This window comes from Dendrobates tinctorius, unplaced genomic scaffold (assembly GCF_039654945.1).
Source record: "Dendrobates tinctorius isolate UK_male_01 unplaced genomic scaffold, ASM3965494v1 ptg000188l, whole genome shotgun sequence".
NCBI lineage: Eukaryota > Metazoa > Chordata > Amphibia > Anura > Dendrobatidae > Dendrobates > Dendrobates tinctorius.
The window spans coordinates 10,664,903-10,680,331 of NW_027361855.1; positions in this window are offsets into that span (position 1 = coordinate 10,664,903).

The following is a 15,429-nucleotide window of genomic DNA, read 5'->3' on the forward strand; positions in this document are numbered from 1 at the left end:
TAGAAACTTGTTTGGGCTGTTGAGAGGAGTAAAAAACCATCAAAAATTTCAATCCTGCATGATTCTACCAAGAAATGTGATTCTTCATTCAAAACGCTGGTTTTTGCTATTGGGCTCTATTGAAGAATGAATGTTTTGAATTTTCTCCAAATGTAAAGTAGTTGCAAACTCATGCTTTTAGAGACTTGTTTGGGCTCATGAGAGGAGTAGAAAAACATCAAAAATTTCAGTCCTGCATGATTCTACCAAGAAATGTGTGTTCATTGAAACCGCTGGTTTTTGATAGTTTGGGCCCTATTGAATAATGAATGTTTTGAATTTTCTCCAAAAGTAAAGTAGTTGCAAACTCATCCTTTTAGATACTTGTTTGGGCTGTTGAGAGGAGTAAAAAACCATCAAAAATTTCAATCCTGCATGATTTTACCAAGAAATGTGATTCTTCATTCAAAACCTGATTTTTGCTATTGGGCTCTATTGAATAGTGAATGTTTTGAATTTTCTCCAAAAGTAAAGTAGTTGCAAACTCATGCTTTTAGAGACTTGTTTGGGCTCATGAGAGGAGTAGAAAAACATCAAAAATTTCAGTCCTGCATGATTCTACCAAGAAATGTGTGTTCATTGAAACCGCTGGTTTTTGATAGTTTGGGCCCTATTGAATAATGAATGTTTTGAATTTTCTCCAAAAGTAAAGTAGTTGCAAACTCATCCTTTTAGAAACTTGTTTGGGCTGTTGAGAGTAAAAAAACCATCAAAAATTTCAATCCTGCATGATTCTACCAAGAAATGTGATTCTTCATTCAAAACGCTGGTTTTTGCTATTGGGCTCTATTGAATAATGAATGTTTTGAATTTTCTCCAAAAGTAAAGTAGTTGCAAACTCATGCTTTTAGAGACTTGTTTGGGCTCATGAGATGAGTAGAAAAACATCAAAAATTTCAGTCCTGCATGATTCTACCAAGACATGTGTGTTCATTGAAACCACTGGTTTTTGATAGTTTGGGCCCTATTGAATAATGAATGTTTTGAATTTTCTCCAAAAGTAAAGTAGTTGCAAACTCATCCTTTTAGAAACTTGTTTGGGCTGTTGAGAGGAGTAAAAAACCATCAAAAATTTCAATCCTGCATGATTCTACCAAGAAATGTGATTCTTCATTCAAAACGCTGGTTTTTGCTATTGGGCTTTATTGAATAATGAATGTTTTGAATTTTCTCCAAATGTAAAGTAGTTGCAAACTCATGCTTTTAGAGACTTGTTTGGGCTCATGAGAGGAGTAGAAAAACATCAAAAATTTCAGTCCTGCATGATTCTACCAAGAAATGTGTGTTCATTGAAACTGCTGGTTTTTGATAGTTTGGGCCCTATTGAATAATGAATGTTTTGAATTTTCTCCAAAAGTAAAGTAGTTGCAAACTCATCCTTTTAGAAACTTGTTTGGACTGTTGAGAGGAGTAAAAAACCATCAAAAATTTCAATCCTGCATGATTTTACCAAGAAATGTGATTCTTCATTCAAAACCTGATTTTTGCTATTGGGCTCTATTGAATAGTGAATGTTTTGAATTTTCTCCAAAAGTAAAGTAGTTGCAAACTCATGCTTTTAGAGACTTGTTTGGGCTCATGAGAGGAGTAGAAAAACATCAAAAATTTCAGTCCTGCATGATTCTACCAAGAAATGTGTGTTCATTGAAACCGCTGGTTTTTGATAGTTTGGGCCCTATTGAATAATGAATGTTTTGAATTTTCTCCAAAAGTAAAGTAGTTGCAAACTCATCCTTTTAGAAACTTGTTTGGGCTGTTGAGAGGAGTAAAAAACCATCAAAAATTTCAATCCTGCATGATTCTACCAAGAAATGTGATTCTTCATTCAAAACGCTGGTTTTTGCTATTGGGCTCTATTGAATAATGAATGTTTTGAATTTTCTCCAAAAGTAAAGTAGTTGCAAACTCATGCTTTTAGAGACTTGTTTGGGCTCATGAGATGAGTAGAAAAACATCAAAAATTTCAGTCCTGCATGATTCTACCAAGACATGTGTGTTCATTGAAACGGCTGGTTTTTGATAGTTTGGGCCCTATTGAATAATGAATGTTTTGAATTTTCTCCAAAAGTAAAGTAGTTGCAAACTCATCCTTTTAGAAACTTGTTTGGGCTGTTGAGAGGAGTAAAAAACCATCAAAAATTTCAATCCTGCATGATTTTACCAAGAAATGTGATTCTTCATTCAAAACCTGATTTTTGCTATTGGGCTCTATTGAATAGTGAATGTTTTGAATTTTCTCCAAAAGTAAAGTAGTTGCAAACTCATGCTTTTAGAGACTTGTTTGGGCTCATGAGAGGAGTAGAAAAACATCAAAAATTTCAGTCCTGCATGATTCTACCAAGAAATGTGTGTTCATTCAAACCGCTGGTTTTTGATAGTTTGGGCCCTATTGAATAATGAATGTTTTGAATTTTCTCCAAAAGTAAAGTAGTTGCAAACTCATGCTTTTAGAGACTTGTTTGGGCTCATGAGAGGAGTAGAAAAACATCAAAAATTTCAGTCCTGCATGATTCTACCAAGAAATGTGTGTTCATTGAAACCGCTGGTTTTTGATAGTTTGGGCCCTATTGAATAATGAATGTTTTGAATTTTCTCCAAAAGTAAAGTAGTTGCAAACTCATCCTTTTAGAAACTTGTTTGGGTTGTTGAGAGGAGTAAAAAACCATCAAAAATTTCAATCCTGCATGATTCTACCAAGAAATGTGATTCTTCATTCAAAACGCTGGTTTTTCCTATTGGGCTCTATTGAATAATGAATGTTTTGAATTTTCTCCAAAAGTAAAGTAGTTGCAAACTCATGCTTTTAGAGACTTGTTTGGGCTCATGAGAGGAGTAGAAAAACATCAAAAATTTCAATCCTGCATGATTCTACCAAGAAATGTGTGTTCATTGAAACCGCTGGTTTTTGATAGTTTGGGCCCTATTGAATAATGAATGTTTTGAATTTTCTCCAAAAGTAAAGTAGTTGCAAACTCATCCTTTTAGAAACTTGTTTGGGCTGTTGAGAGGAGTAAAAAACCATCAAACATTTCAATCCTGCATGATTTTACCAAGAAATGTGATTCTTCATTCAAAACCTGATTTTTGCTATTGGGCTCTATTGAATAGTGAATGTTTTGAATTTTCTCCAAAAGTAAAGTAGTTGCAAACTCATCCTTTTAGAAACTTGTTTGGGCTGTTGAGAGGAGTAAAAAACCATCAAAAATTTCAATCCTGCATGATTCTACCAAGAAATGTGATTCTTCATTCAAAACGCTGGTTTTTGCTATTGGGCTCTATTGAATAATGAATGTTTTGAATTTTCTCCAAAAGTAAAGTAGTTGCAAACTCATGCTTTTAGAGACTTGTTTGGGCTCATGAGATGAGTAGAAAAACATCAAAAATTTCAGTCCTGCATGATTCTACCAAGACATGTGTGTTCATTGAAACGGCTGGTTTTTGATAGTTTGGGCCCTATTGAATAATGAATGTTTTGAATTTTCTCCAAAAGTAAAGTAGTTGCAAACTCATCCTTTTAGAAACTTGTTTGGGCTGTTGAGAGGAGTAAAAAACCATCAAAAATTTCAATCCTGCATGATTCTACCAAGAAATGTGATTCTTCATTCAAAACGCTGGTTTTTGCAATTGGGCTCTATTGAATAATGAATGTTTTGAATTTTCTCCAAAAGTAAAGTAGTTGCAAACTCATGCTTTTAGAGACTTGTTTGGGCTCATGAGAGGAGTAGAAAAACATCAAAAATTTCAGTCCTGCATGATTCTACCAAGAAATGTGTGTTCATTCAAACCGCTGGTTTTTGATAGTTTGGGCCCTATTGAATAATGAATGTTTTGAATTTTCTCCAAAAGTAAAGTAGTTGCAAACTCATGCTTTTAGAGACTTGTTTGGGCTCATGAGAGGAGTAGAAAAACATCAAAAATTTCAGTCCTGCATGATTCTACCAAGAAATGTGTGTTCATTGAAACCGCTGGTTTTTGATAGTTTGGGCCCTATTGAATAATGAATGTTTTGAATTTTCTCCAAAAGTAAAGTAGTTGCAAACTCATCCTTTTAGAAACTTGTTTGGGTTGTTGAGAGGAGTAAAAAACCATCAAAAATTTCAATCCTGCATGATTCTACCAAGAAATGTGATTCTTCATTCAAAACGCTGGTTTTTCCTATTGGGCTCTATTGAATAATGAATGTTTTGAATTTTCTCCAAAAGTAAAGTAGTTGCAAACTCATGCTTTTAGAGACTTGTTTGGGCTCATGAGAGGAGTAGAAAAACATCAAAAATTTCAGTCCTGCATGATTCTACCAAGAAATGTGTGTTCATTCAAACCGCTGGTTTTTGATAGTTTGGGCCCTATTGAATAATGAATGTTTTGAATTTTCTCCAAAAGTAAAGTAGTTGAAAACTCATGCTTTTAGAGACTTGTTTGGGCTCATGAGAGTAGAAAAACATCAAAAATTTCAGTCCTGCATGATTCTACCAAGAAATGTGTGTTCATTGAAACCGCTGGTTTTTGATAGTTTGGGCCCTATTGAATAATGAATGTTTTGAATTTTCTCCAAAAGTAAAGTAGTTGCAAACTCATCCTTTTAGAAACTTGTTTGGGCTGTTGAGAGGAGTAAAAAACCATCAAAAATTTCAATCCTGCATGATTCTACCAAGAAATGTGATTCTTCATTCAAAACGCTGGTTTTTGCTATTGGGCTCTATTGAATAATGAATGTTTTGAATTTTCTCCAAAAGTAAAGTAGTTGCAAACTCATGCTTTTAGAGACTTGTTTGGGCTCATGAGAGGAGTAGAAAAACATCAAAAATTTCAGTCCTGCATGATTCTACCAAGAAATGTGTGTTCATTGAAACGGCTGGTTTTTGATAGTTTGGACCCTATTGAATAATGAATGTTTTGAATTTTCTCCAAAAGTAAAGTAGTTGCAAACTCATCCTTTTAGAAACTTGTTTGGGCTGTTGAGAGGAGTAAAAAACCATCAAAAATTTCAATCCTGCATGATTTTACCAAGAAATGTGATTCTTCATTCAAAACCTGATTTTTGCTATTGGGCTCTATTGAATAGTGAATGTTTTGAATTTTCTCCAAAAGTAAAGTAGTTGCAAACTCATGCTTTTAGAGACTTGTTTGGGCTCATGAGAGGAGTAGAAAAACATCAAAAATTTCAGTCCTGCATGATTCTACCAAGAAATGTGATCATTCAAACCGCTGGTTTTTGATAGTTTGGGCCCTATTGAATAATGAATGTTTTGAATTTTCTCCAAAAGTAAAGTAGTTGCAAACTCATCCTTTTAGAAACTTGTTTGGGCTGTTGAGAGGAGTAAAAAACTATCAAAAATTTCAATCCTGCATGATTCTACCAAGAAATGTGATTCTTCATTCAAAACGCTGGTTTTTGCTATTGGGCTCTATTGAATAATGAATGTTTTGAATTTTCTCCAAAAGTAAAGTAGTTGCAAACTCATGCTTTTAGAGACTTGTTTGGGCTCATGAGAGGAGTAGAAAAACATCAAAAATTTCAGTCCTGCATGATTGTACCAAGAAATGTGTGTTCATTGAAACCGCTGGTTTTTGATAGTTTGGGCCCTATTGAATAATGAATGTTTTGAATTTTCTCCAAAAGTAAAGTAGTTGCAAACTCATCCTTTTAGAAACTTGTTTGGGCTGTTGAGAGGAGTAAAAAACCATCAAAAATTTCAATCCTGCATGATTCTACCAAGAAATGTGATTCTTCATTCAAAACGCTGGTTTTTGCTATTGGGCTCTATTGAATAATGAATGTTTTGAATTTTCTCCAAAAGTAAAGTAGTTGCAAACTCATGCTTTTAGAGACTTGTTTGGGCTCATGAGAGGAGTAGAAAAACATCAAAAATTTCAGTCCTGCATGATTCTACCAAGAAATGTGTGTTCATTCAAACCGCTGGTTTTTGATAGTTTGGGCCCTATTGAATAATGAATGTTTTGAATTTTCTCCAAAAGTAAAGTAGTTGCAAACTCATCCTTTTAGAAACTTGTTTGGGCTGTTGAGAGGAGTAAAAAACCATCAAAAATTTCAATCCTGCATGATTCTACCAAGAAATGTGATTCTTCATTCAAAACGCTGGTTTTTGCAATTGGGCTCTATTGAATAATGAATGTTTTGAATTTTCTCCAAAAGTAAAGTAGTTGCAAACTCATGCTTTTAGAGACTTGTTTGGGCTCATGAGAGGAGTAGAAAAACATCAAAAATTTCAGTCCTGCATGATTCTACCAAGAAATGTGTGTTCATTCAAACCGCTGGTTTTTGATAGTTTGGGCCCTATTGAATAATGAATGTTTTGAATTTTCTCCAAAAGTAAAGTAGTTGCAAACTCATGCTTTTAGAGACTTGTTTGGGCTCATGAGAGGAGTAGAAAAACATCAAAAATTTCAGTCCTGCATGATTCTACCAAGAAATGTGTGTTCATTGAAACCGCTGGTTTTTGAAAGTTTGGGCCCTATTGAATAATGAATGTTTTGAATTTTCTCCAAAAGTAAAGTAGTTGCAAACTCATCCTTTTAGAAACTTGTTTGGGTTGTTGAGAGGAGTAAAAAACCATCAAAAATTTCAATCCTGCATGATTCTACCAAGAAATGTGATTCTTCATTCAAAACGCTGGTTTTTCCTATTGGGCTCTATTGAATAATGAATGTTTTGAATTTTCTCCAAAAGTAAAGTAGTTGCAAACTCATGCTTTTAGAGACTTGTTTGGGCTCATGAGAGGAGTAGAAAAACATCAAAAATTTCAGTCCTGCATGATTCTACCAAGAAATGTGTGTTCATTCAAACCGCTGGTTTTTGATAGTTTGGGCCCTATTGAATAATGAATGTTTTGAATTTTCTCCAAAAGTAAAGTAGTTGAAAACTCATGCTTTTAGAGACTTGTTTGGGCTCATGAGAGGAGTAGAAAAACATCAAAAATTTCAGTCCTGCATGATTCTACCAAGAAATGTGTGTTCATTGAAACCGCTGGTTTTTGATAGTTTGGGCCCTATTGAATAATGAATGTTTTGAATTTTCTCCAAAAGTAAAGTAGTTGCAAACTCATCCTTTTAGAAACTTGTTTGGGCTGTTGAGAGGAGTAAAAAACCATCAAAAATTTCAATCCTGCATGATTCTACCAAGAAATGTGATTCTTCATTCAAAACGCTGGTTTTTGCTATTGGGCTCTATTGAATAATGAATGTTTTGAATTTTCTCCAAAAGTAAAGTAGTTGCAAACTCATGCTTTTAGAGACTTGTTTGGGCTCATGAGAGGAGTAGAAAAACATCAAAAATTTCAGTCCTGCATGATTCTACCAAGAAATGTGTGTTCATTGAAACCGCTGGTTTTTGATAGTTTGGGCCCTATTGAATAATGAATGTTTTGAATTTTCTTCAAAAGTAAAGTAGTTGCAAACTCATCCTTTTAGAAACTTGTTTGGGCTGTTGAGAGGAGTAAAAAACCATCAAAAATTTCAATCCTGCATGATTCTACCAAGAAATGTGATTCTTCATTCAAAACGCTGGTTTTTGCTATTGGGCTCTATTGAATAATGAATGTTTTGAATTTTCTCCAAAAGTAAAGTAGTTGCAAACTCATGCTTTTAGAGACTTGTTTGGGCTCATGAGAGGAGTAGAAAAACATCAAAAATTTCAGTCCTGCATGATTCTACCAAGAAATGTGTGTTCATTGAAACCGCTGGTTTTTGATAGTTTGGGCCCTATTGAATAATGAATGTTTTGAATTTTCTCCAAAAGTAAAGTAGTTGCAAACTCATCCTTTTAGAAACTTGTTTGGGCTGTTGAGAGGAGTAAAAAAACCATCAAAAATTTCAATCCTGCATGATTCTACCAAGAAATGTGATTCTTCATTCAAAACGCTGGTTTTTGCTATTGGGCTCTATTGAATAATGAATGTTTTGAATTTTCTCCAAAAGTAAAGTAGTTGCAAACTCATGCTTTTAGAGACTTGTTTGGGCTCATGAGAGGAGTAGAAAAACATCAAAAATTTCAGTCCTGCATGATTCTACCAAGAAATGTGTGTTCATTGAAACCGCTGGTTTTTGATAGTTTGGGCCCTATTGAATAATGAATGTTTTGAATTTTCTCCAAAAGTAAAGTAGTTGCAAACTCATCCTTTTAGAAACTTGTTTGGGCTGTTGAGAGGAGTAAAAAACCATCAAAAATTTCAATCCTGCATGATTTTACCAAGAAATGTGATTCTTCATTCAAAACCTGATTTTTGCTATTGGGCTCTATTGAATAGTGAATGTTTTGAATTTTCTCCAAAAGTAAAGTAGTTGCAAACTCATGCTTTTAGAGACTTGTTTGGGCTCATGAGAGGAGTAGAAAAACATCAAAAATTTCAGTCCTGCATGATTCTACCAAGAAATGTGTGTTCATTGAAACCGCTGGTTTTTGATAGTTTGGGCCCTATTGAATAATGAATGTTTTGAATTTTCTCCAAAAGTAAAGTAGTTGCAAACTCATCCTTTTAGAAACTTGTTTGGGCTGTTGAGAGTAAAAAAACCATCAAAAATTTCAATCCTGCATGATTCTACCAAGAAATGTGATTCTTCATTCAAAACGCTGGTTTTTGCTATTGGGCTCTATTGAATAATGAATGTTTTGAATTTTCTCCAAAAGTAAAGTAGTTGCAAACTCATGCTTTTAGAGACTTGTTTGGGCTCATGAGATGAGTAGAAAAACATCAAAAATTTCAGTCCTGCATGATTCTACCAAGACATGTGTGTTCATTGAAACGGCTGGTTTTTGATAGTTTGGGCCCTATTGAATAATGAATGTTTTGAATTTTCTCCAAAAGTAAAGTAGTTGCAAACTCATCCTTTTAGAAACTTGTTTGGGCTGTTGAGAGGAGTAAAAAACCATCAAAAATTTCAATCCTGCATGATTCTACCAAGAAATGTGATTCTTCATTCAAAACGCTGGTTTTTGCTATTGGGCTCTATTGAATAATGAATGTTTTGAATTTTCTCCAAAAGTAAAGTAGTTGCAAACTCATGCTTTTAGAGACTTGTTTGGGCTCATGAGAGGAGTAGAAAAACATCAAAAATTTCAGTCCTGCATGATTCTACCAAGAAATGTGTGTTCATTCAAACCGCTGGTTTTTGATAGTTTGGGCCCTATTGAATAATGAATGTTTTGAATTTTCTCCAAAAGTAAAGTAGTTGCAAACTCACGCTTTTAGAGACTTGTTTGGGCTCATGAGAGGAGTAGAAAAACATCAAAAATTTCAGTCCTCCATGATTCTACCAAGAAATGTGTGTTCATTGAAACCACTGGTTTTTGATAGTTTGGGCCCTATTGAATAATGAATGTTTTGAATTTTCTCCAAAAGTAAAGTAGTTGCAAACTCATCCTTTTAGAAACTTGTTTGGGCTGTTGAGAGGAGTAAAAAACCATCAAAAATTTCAATCCTGCATGATTCTACCAAGAAATGTGATTCTTCATTCAAAACGCTGGTTTTTGCTATTGGGCTCTATTGAATAATGAATGTTTTGAATTTTCTCCAAAAGTAAAGTAGTTGCAAACTCATGCTTTTAGAGACTTGTTTGGGCTCATGAGAGGAGTAGAAAAACATCAAAAATTTCAGTCCTGCATGATTCTACCAAGAAATGTGTGTTCATTCAAACCGCTGGTTTTTGATAGTTTGGGCCCTATTGAATAATGAATGTTTTGAATTTTCTCCAAAAGTAAAGTAGTTGCAAACTCATGCTTTTAGAGACTTGTTTGGGCTCATGAGAGGAGTAGAAAAACATCAAAAATTTCAGTCCTCCATGATTCTACCAAGAAATGTGTGTTCATTGAAACCACTGGTTTTTGATAGTTTGGGCCCTATTGAATAATGAATGTTTTGAATTTTCTCCAAAAGTAAAGTAGTTGCAAACTCATCCTTTTAGAAACTTGTTTGGGCTGTTGAGAGGAGTAAAAAACCATCAAAAATTTCAATCCTGCATGATTCTACCAAGAAATGTGATTCTTCATTCAAAACGCTGGTTTTTGCTATTGGGCTCTATTGAAGAATGAATGTTTTGAATTTTCTCCAAATGTAAAGTAGTTGCAAACTCATGCTTTTAGAGACTTGTTTGGGCTCATGAGAGGAGTAGAAAAACATCAAAAATTTCAGTCCTGCATGATTCTACCAAGAAATGTGTGTTCATTGAAACCGCTGGTTTTTGATAGTTTGGGCCCTATTGAATAATGAATGTTTTGAATTTTCTCCAAAAGTAAAGTAGTTGCAAACTCATCCTTTTAGATACTTGTTTGGGCTGTTGAGAGGAGTAAAAAACCATCAAAAATTTCAATCCTGCATGATTTTACCAAGAAATGTGATTCTTCATTCAAAACCTGATTTTTGCTATTGGGCTCTATTGAATAGTGAATGTTTTGAATTTTCTCCAAAAGTAAAGTAGTTGCAAACTCATGCTTTTAGAGACTTGTTTGGGCTCATGAGAGGAGTAGAAAAACATCAAAAATTTCAGTCCTGCATGATTCTACCAAGAAATGTGTGTTCATTGAAACCGCTGGTTTTTGATAGTTTGGGCCCTATTGAATAATGAATGTTTTGAATTTTCTCCAAAAGTAAAGTAGTTGCAAACTCATCCTTTTAGAAACTTGTTTGGGCTGTTGAGAGTAAAAAAACCATCAAAAATTTCAATCCTGCATGATTCTACCAAGAAATGTGATTCTTCATTCAAAACGCTGGTTTTTGCTATTGGGCTCTATTGAATAATGAATGTTTTGAATTTTCTCCAAAAGTAAAGTAGTTGCAAACTCATGCTTTTAGAGACTTGTTTGGGCTCATGAGATGAGTAGAAAAACATCAAAAATTTCAGTCCTGCATGATTCTACCAAGACATGTGTGTTCATTGAAACCACTGGTTTTTGATAGTTTGGGCCCTATTGAATAATGAATGTTTTGAATTTTCTCCAAAAGTAAAGTAGTTGCAAACTCATCCTTTTAGAAACTTGTTTGGGCTGTTGAGAGGAGTAAAAAACCATCAAAAATTTCAATCCTGCATGATTCTACCAAGAAATGTGATTCTTCATTCAAAACGCTGGTTTTTGCTATTGGGCTTTATTGAATAATGAATGTTTTGAATTTTCTCCAAATGTAAAGTAGTTGCAAACTCATGCTTTTAGAGACTTGTTTGGGCTCATGAGAGGAGTAGAAAAACATCAAAAATTTCAGTCCTGCATGATTCTACCAAGAAATGTGTGTTCATTGAAACTGCTGGTTTTTGATAGTTTGGGCCCTATTGAATAATGAATGTTTTGAATTTTCTCCAAAAGTAAAGTAGTTGCAAACTCATCCTTTTAGAAACTTGTTTGGACTGTTGAGAGGAGTAAAAAACCATCAAAAATTTCAATCCTGCATGATTTTACCAAGAAATGTGATTCTTCATTCAAAACCTGATTTTTGCTATTGGGCTCTATTGAATAGTGAATGTTTTGAATTTTCTCCAAAAGTAAAGTAGTTGCAAACTCATGCTTTTAGAGACTTGTTTGGGCTCATGAGAGGAGTAGAAAAACATCAAAAATTTCAGTCCTGCATGATTCTACCAAGAAATGTGTGTTCATTGAAACCGCTGGTTTTTGATAGTTTGGGCCCTATTGAATAATGAATGTTTTGAATTTTCTCCAAAAGTAAAGTAGTTGCAAACTCATCCTTTTAGAAACTTGTTTGGGCTGTTGAGAGGAGTAAAAAACCATCAAAAATTTCAATCCTGCATGATTCTACCAAGAAATGTGATTCTTCATTCAAAACGCTGGTTTTTGCTATTGGGCTCTATTGAATAATGAATGTTTTGAATTTTCTCCAAAAGTAAAGTAGTTGCAAACTCATGCTTTTAGAGACTTGTTTGGGCTCATGAGATGAGTAGAAAAACATCAAAAATTTCAGTCCTGCATGATTCTACCAAGACATGTGTGTTCATTGAAACGGCTGGTTTTTGATAGTTTGGGCCCTATTGAATAATGAATGTTTTGAATTTTCTCCAAAAGTAAAGTAGTTGCAAACTCATCCTTTTAGAAACTTGTTTGGGCTGTTGAGAGGAGTAAAAAACCATCAAAAATTTCAATCCTGCATGATTTTACCAAGAAATGTGATTCTTCATTCAAAACCTGATTTTTGCTATTGGGCTCTATTGAATAGTGAATGTTTTGAATTTTCTCCAAAAGTAAAGTAGTTGCAAACTCATGCTTTTAGAGACTTGTTTGGGCTCATGAGAGGAGTAGAAAAACATCAAAAATTTCAGTCCTGCATGATTCTACCAAGAAATGTGTGTTCATTCAAACCGCTGGTTTTTGATAGTTTGGGCCCTATTGAATAATGAATGTTTTGAATTTTCTCCAAAAGTAAAGTAGTTGCAAACTCATGCTTTTAGAGACTTGTTTGGGCTCATGAGAGGAGTAGAAAAACATCAAAAATTTCAGTCCTGCATGATTCTACCAAGAAATGTGTGTTCATTGAAACCGCTGGTTTTTGATAGTTTGGGCCCTATTGAATAATGAATGTTTTGAATTTTCTCCAAAAGTAAAGTAGTTGCAAACTCATCCTTTTAGAAACTTGTTTGGGTTGTTGAGAGGAGTAAAAAACCATCAAAAATTTCAATCCTGCATGATTCTACCAAGAAATGTGATTCTTCATTCAAAACGCTGGTTTTTCCTATTGGGCTCTATTGAATAATGAATGTTTTGAATTTTCTCCAAAAGTAAAGTAGTTGCAAACTCATGCTTTTAGAGACTTGTTTGGGCTCATGAGAGGAGTAGAAAAACATCAAAAATTTCAATCCTGCATGATTCTACCAAGAAATGTGTGTTCATTGAAACCGCTGGTTTTTGATAGTTTGGGCCCTATTGAATAATGAATGTTTTGAATTTTCTCCAAAAGTAAAGTAGTTGCAAACTCATCCTTTTAGAAACTTGTTTGGGCTGTTGAGAGGAGTAAAAAACCATCAAACATTTCAATCCTGCATGATTTTACCAAGAAATGTGATTCTTCATTCAAAACCTGATTTTTGCTATTGGGCTCTATTGAATAGTGAATGTTTTGAATTTTCTCCAAAAGTAAAGTAGTTGCAAACTCATCCTTTTAGAAACTTGTTTGGGCTGTTGAGAGGAGTAAAAAACCATCAAAAATTTCAATCCTGCATGATTCTACCAAGAAATGTGATTCTTCATTCAAAACGCTGGTTTTTGCTATTGGGCTCTATTGAATAATGAATGTTTTGAATTTTCTCCAAAAGTAAAGTAGTTGCAAACTCATGCTTTTAGAGACTTGTTTGGGCTCATGAGATGAGTAGAAAAACATCAAAAATTTCAGTCCTGCATGATTCTACCAAGACATGTGTGTTCATTGAAACGGCTGGTTTTTGATAGTTTGGGCCCTATTGAATAATGAATGTTTTGAATTTTCTCCAAAAGTAAAGTAGTTGCAAACTCATCCTTTTAGAAACTTGTTTGGGCTGTTGAGAGGAGTAAAAAACCATCAAAAATTTCAATCCTGCATGATTCTACCAAGAAATGTGATTCTTCATTCAAAACGCTGGTTTTTGCAATTGGGCTCTATTGAATAATGAATGTTTTGAATTTTCTCCAAAAGTAAAGTAGTTGCAAACTCATGCTTTTAGAGACTTGTTTGGGCTCATGAGAGGAGTAGAAAAACATCAAAAATTTCAGTCCTGCATGATTCTACCAAGAAATGTGTGTTCATTCAAACCGCTGGTTTTTGATAGTTTGGGCCCTATTGAATAATGAATGTTTTGAATTTTCTCCAAAAGTAAAGTAGTTGCAAACTCATGCTTTTAGAGACTTGTTTGGGCTCATGAGAGGAGTAGAAAAACATCAAAAATTTCAGTCCTGCATGATTCTACCAAGAAATGTGTGTTCATTGAAACCGCTGGTTTTTGATAGTTTGGGCCCTATTGAATAATGAATGTTTTGAATTTTCTCCAAAAGTAAAGTAGTTGCAAACTCATCCTTTTAGAAACTTGTTTGGGTTGTTGAGAGGAGTAAAAAACCATCAAAAATTTCAATCCTGCATGATTCTACCAAGAAATGTGATTCTTCATTCAAAACGCTGGTTTTTCCTATTGGGCTCTATTGAATAATGAATGTTTTGAATTTTCTCCAAAAGTAAAGTAGTTGCAAACTCATGCTTTTAGAGACTTGTTTGGGCTCATGAGAGGAGTAGAAAAACATCAAAAATTTCAGTCCTGCATGATTCTACCAAGAAATGTGTGTTCATTCAAACCGCTGGTTTTTGATAGTTTGGGCCCTATTGAATAATGAATGTTTTGAATTTTCTCCAAAAGTAAAGTAGTTGAAAACTCATGCTTTTAGAGACTTGTTTGGGCTCATGAGAGTAGAAAAACATCAAAAATTTCAGTCCTGCATGATTCTACCAAGAAATGTGTGTTCATTGAAACCGCTGGTTTTTGATAGTTTGGGCCCTATTGAATAATGAATGTTTTGAATTTTCTCCAAAAGTAAAGTAGTTGCAAACTCATCCTTTTAGAAACTTGTTTGGGCTGTTGAGAGGAGTAAAAAACCATCAAAAATTTCAATCCTGCATGATTCTACCAAGAAATGTGATTCTTCATTCAAAACGCTGGTTTTTGCTATTGGGCTCTATTGAATAATGAATGTTTTGAATTTTCTCCAAAAGTAAAGTAGTTGCAAACTCATGCTTTTAGAGACTTGTTTGGGCTCATGAGAGGAGTAGAAAAACATCAAAAATTTCAGTCCTGCATGATTCTACCAAGAAATGTGTGTTCATTGAAACGGCTGGTTTTTGATAGTTTGGACCCTATTGAATAATGAATGTTTTGAATTTTCTCCAAAAGTAAAGTAGTTGCAAACTCATCCTTTTAGAAACTTGTTTGGGCTGTTGAGAGGAGTAAAAAACCATCAAAAATTTCAATCCTGCATGATTTTACCAAGAAATGTGATTCTTCATTCAAAACCTGATTTTTGCTATTGGGCTCTATTGAATAGTGAATGTTTTGAATTTTCTCCAAAAGTAAAGTAGTTGCAAACTCATGCTTTTAGAGACTTGTTTGGGCTCATGAGAGGAGTAGAAAAACATCAAAAATTTCAGTCCTGCATGATTCTACCAAGAAATGTGATCATTCAAACCGCTGGTTTTTGATAGTTTGGGCCCTATTGAATAATGAATGTTTTGAATTTTCTCCAAAAGTAAAGTAGTTGCAAACTCATCCTTTTAGAAACTTGTTTGGGCTGTTGAGAGGAGTAAAAAACTATCAAAAATTTCAATCCTGCATGATTCTACCAAGAAATGTGATTCTTCATTCAAAACGCTGGTTTTTGCTATTGGGCTCTATTGAATAATGAATGTTTTGAATTTTCTC